Source organism: Lepus europaeus, chromosome 15 (genome assembly GCF_033115175.1).
Source record: "Lepus europaeus isolate LE1 chromosome 15, mLepTim1.pri, whole genome shotgun sequence".
Lineage (NCBI taxonomy): Eukaryota > Metazoa > Chordata > Mammalia > Lagomorpha > Leporidae > Lepus > Lepus europaeus.
Genome location: NC_084841.1, coordinates 72,874,851 through 72,879,867, shown reverse-complemented (window position 1 = coordinate 72,879,867; position 5,017 = coordinate 72,874,851). Strand labels below are relative to the sequence as shown.

The 5,017-nt window shown below is 40.1% G+C and overlaps 1 pseudogene; it reads right to left on the bottom strand.

Moving 5' to 3' along the window:
• Positions 1–3,539: 3,539 nt before the first annotated feature.
• LOC133774323 (actin-related protein 3-like) lies at positions 3,540–4,683 on the bottom strand (annotated as a pseudogene).
• Between the last annotated feature and the right edge of the window lie 334 nt (positions 4,684–5,017).

The window sequence follows — 5,017 nt, the reverse complement described above, 5'->3', positions numbered from 1 at the left end:
CACCTACACAGAAACACAAAGTGTAAAGTACTGTTTCAGTACTAGTTATAGCATTAATTCAGATAGTACAACACATTAAGAACAGAGATCCTACATGGGGAGTAAGTGCACAGTGACTCCTGTTGTTCACTTAACAATTGACACTCTTGTTTAGGGTGTCAATAATCACCCTAGGCTCTTGTCATGAGTTGCCAAGGCTATGGAAGCCTTCCAAGTTTGCCAACTCCTATCTTATTTAGACCAGGTCATAGTCAAAGTGGAAGTTCTCTCCTCCCTTCAGAGAAAGGTACCTCCTTCTTTGATAGCCCGTTCTTTCCACTGGGATCTCACTAGCATAGATCTTTATTTAGGTCTTTTTTTTTTTTTTTTTGCCAGAGCGTCTTGGCTTTCCAGGCTATGCCCATTTTGAAACAATATAAAGAGACTAAAAATAAAAGGATAGGCGAATGTATAAAGAGTCACAAAGAAGAGAGATGTTGTGGAGTAGTGGCTAAAGCCACTCCCTGTGATGCCATTTCCTGTCCTTGCTGCTCCACTTCCAACCCAGCTCCCTGCTAAAGTGCCTTGGGAAAAAATCAGCAGATGGCTCAAGTGTTTGGGCCCTTGCCATCCACAGCAGAGGCCTGGATGAAGCTGCTGGCTGTTGTGGCCATGTGGGGAGTGAACCCACAGATGGAGCATTCTCTTTCTCTCCTCTCTCTCTAGCTCTGTAACTCTGACTTTCTAAGTAAGTAAATAAATAAATCTTTCACAAAAGAAAAGTAGCCTAATATAAAGATTACAAATTAGGGCAGAAATAAATAAGTAGGGCATAAATGAATTTACTTACAGTTAAAAGGAAGATAATATCTATCATAAACTTAGAAGTACATAAAAGCATAGCCTCGAAAAAAAGTGAAGAAAAACTTGAGACAATTATGGGAAAAGAAAAACTAACACCCATAGCAGTTTTTCAGGTATTCATTTCTAAAAATGAAAGATAAAAAATAGCATTTCCCCTCTTGACCAGTATTATTGTAGATTCTTGAAACACCTCTAATTACAAAACAATTAAATCATAGACATGGCACTCCCTTTGAGACAGCACTGGTCACACAAGAAGTCTCCAAACATAAAGATCACCTCAAAGAATTAAAAAAAAAAAAACAAAAAACCAAAAAACAGAACAGGAACTATTGCTGGATGTACAGGCAGCAAGTCAAGGCAACTTGGGTATTAGTAACCTAATCTCTATGGCAATACTCAACTTTAGCCCACATTGAAGGAAGAGCCGAGGCTTCTTGTTGATACTGCTCACTTGCAGAAGGTTAAAGAGAGCTCCTAGGAGAACAGTTCTTCCCACCTACCAGAACAAGCTGGTTTGTCTCTGCAAGAAACTTTTCCAATTTTCAGCCCACAGGACTCCTATGCATTAAAACAAAACAATTAATTCTCAATCAAATATAACAAAACACAGGGGTTGCCAAGGTGACAAGACTAACAGTCAGCAAAAATAAGAGATATTATATTTAGACCACTAGGAACTGAACTAGTAGATTAGAGAATTTAGGAGACTTTACATGAAATATTTCAAAGGAAGAGAAGACAGTCCAAAGACAGGCAAGACATAAATGATTAATTAAAATGTAAGGCAAATTTTGAAGAAAAACAGAAGACAAGCAATGCAATTTTCAGTTAGAAAATCTGCAACATATTAATTGCAGAATATATGTACCTACACCTGGAAAATATATCTGAAGAAATTACTGGTTATGAAGCAAAATTTTGAAAATATAACTAACAAGATTGCTCATGAATTGAAGACAGTTTGCAAAATAAAGAAAGAGGTCAAGGATAACTCCAAATTGGTTTGCATTAGTGACTGGAAAGATGGAATTGCATTTGAGTGAGATAGAATCAGTTTGGAGGAAGATTACTCCACTTCCAGATTTGCTTTTTAAATTAATTCATTTGGGATACAAAGTCAGAGAGAGAGAGCACCCATGTACTGTTGACTTCCCAAATGCCCACATGCCTGGTGATGGACCCAGACAAAAGCTGTGAGACAGGAGTGCAGCCCAGGTCTTCCATGTGAGTGTTCTGTATTGTCAGGAAGCTGGAGGCAAGAGCCACAGCCAGGAATTGAAACCTGGTACCCCGATGTGCGATGTGCACACCTTGAGCATTAGGTTAAATGCCTACTCTCATTTCAAGGCATGTTAAGTTTGATGTATCAATTATACATGGCGGCCGGCGCCATGGCTTAACGGGCTAATCCTCCACCTTGCGGCGCCGGCACACCGGGTTCTAGTCCCGATCGGGGCGCCGGATTCTGTCCCGGTTGCCCCTCTTCCAGGCCAGCTCTCTGCTATGGCCCGGGAAGGCAGTGGAGGATGGCCCAAGTCCTTGGGCCCTGCACCCGCATGGGAGACCAGGAGAAGCACCTGGCTCCTGGCTTCGGATCAGCACAATGTGCCGGCCGCAGCTGCCATTGGAGGGTGAACCAACGGCACAAAGGAAGACCTTTCTCTCTGTCTCTCTCTCTCACTATCCACTCTGCCTGTCAAAAAAATAAATAAATAAAAAATAAAAAAATTATACATGGTTAATATGAAGTAAATAGTTGAAAATGTGGATATGTCTGAAATACTGATTGGACAGATACATTTAGTCGTCAGAATATAGGTGGATTTTAAAACATGAGTTGCAGCAAGATTACAAAGCTTAAGCTTCTGATAGGTGGGAAAAAGCAAAGGTTCAAATATCAAGTCTCAGGACACTGCAAAACTAAAGAGTGAAGTCAGCAGGAGGAAGAGGAATCTGAAACTTAGCAGGATGTGTTTGTATACAAACAAGAAGGGTAATCTTGCAGTGAGAAAATCCGAGTTGTACTTTAGGCTTTATGCTTTTTTATTGTTGTTGTTGTTCATTTGTTTTGTTTTTTACTTGTCCTACAGTCTTGTCTTTTCTTTTAAAGAAAAAAAAAACACAATTCAAGTAATCAGAAGGCATTAGCAGGCATCAGTTAATCCAAGATATAGCTTCTTAGTTCCAAAAGCACTTGAAAAGAAAACCACTGATGACCGGGGCAGGGGGAAGGAGAGGGAAGTGATTTGTGATACCTGGAATTACCGTGAGTGAATACCTCAAGTCTCACCAGGCTATTTTTAAAATGCATCCTTTACTTGGTCACTTTTCTCCTCAGGTACTACAGTATTTCTTTAACATTTTTCCCTCAAAGTACAAAAAACATGAAATACATTCAGACTCTTGCATTGTAGAAACACTATAGAGCTGTCTACATGCCAATAAATCCCACCAAATTTTGGGCAATTCAATAATATATATCAGGACAAAATCCACTTCTTTTGGTTTCACATAAGATTCAAATATTCAATCTAAACAAAATACGGAATCATTTTGGCTCTTTTCTTCCTGTGCATGTTGATATACATAATCATGCTTCATCTTACTATTTCAAGTCAGGTTTAAAACCACAAAATCAACCACCTAGACAAACCAGGTAATGAAAAAGTTTCTCTCTTCTCCACCCTGTAACCCTAAGAACTATGAAGTTGATTTTGCAACATGACTTCAGACACTGGATTGTGATGACAAATGCCTAGTCCAATTTTTTTGTAATTCTTTTTGGTGTGGCATATTGGGTAGAAGTCAGACATGGAAGCAAGTATTGATCCTCCGAACCAAACAGTTATCTTGGCATGAAGTGTGTAATGACTTGTATGTTAATAGATTTGGCTTCAATCTACCACCACTCAATTCCTCACTTAATTTCAGTCTAACATCTACAGTTCTTTTCAAAAGCAAAGGACATCCAATGTCCCTGAACATGGTGGACCCTTCAGAATGGACAACATTCTTGTCAAAAAGATGTTTCACTTCAACAGGATGATTCTGAATTACTTCATCTACAAATTCCGAGAAGCTGTATGAAGTCTGGATTACCAAACTCGTCACGAAAAAAGGTTTCATGTCCCTAGAATTTTTCATAACCAACATCAATGGACCACTCTTTCAGAGAAAGCATTGATTCCAGTATACTGCTAAATCCACTTTGATCATCTATGTCATACTTATTCCACGCCTTTCCTAAATCTGGGCAGACATAACTATAGCACTCCTTTACCACCTTAGCAATTTCCAGGGATTGTTTTAGAGAGATTCCTACTTCTTGGTCTAAGCAGTTGCTGAATAAAATATGTTTTATCTTGTTCAGTGGTCACATATCCTTGAGCCACAGTAATCACTTATGTGACACCATCTTCACTGTCCACTACTGCAGCAAATTAATGTCTGTTTTCTGACTTGTCTTGAGGTCCAGGATGCAGCCAAGGCAAGAACAGCCTGCACAGCAATGTAGAATCCAGGAACATTGAAAGACTCAAACATTATTTTAGCAGTATATTTTCTGGAGTATTCAGTGGAAGTTCAATCAAAAGAAAATAGTGATCTTCAGGTTCTGCCCTTAAATATTTAAACTTCATGTATTCCTTCAAGTCTCACTCTTCAACCATACCATGGTGAGCTGGCCATTTCGTTGTGTTATGTAGGTTTTTCTATCCCTTCAATACCGATAAAGAAGTCTAGGTGCTCAATAACTTTCATCACTCTCCTTTAAGCTTTCTGGCTCACTTTTGCTGTCTCCTTAAAAGCAACACGGGGAGGCATGATAAACTGTGGTTCAGTGTTTTCATCATAGGCTAGATTTGTACACCACATGCTACAGTCCAGCACATAGGCCGGAAGCCATCCCTCCAATCTCCCTGTCTCATCTGCTTGGTGCTGGCTGGGGCCAGGAATTGGTGGCAGATGGGAGCTCTTTGACTATCCACAGCCAGGCTGCCCTTGTTCTGTGTGTGTGTGCGCGCGTGTGTGTGTGTGGCTGGAAGTGGGTAAGCCAAAGAGGTAGCAAGAAAGGCACAGGGCCCTAGGTGTTTTCTAACAGGGTGGTTGATCCGGGCAAACTACTTAGTCACTAACAGAACCAGCTCTTCATCCAAAGGTGAGTTCCAGTCAT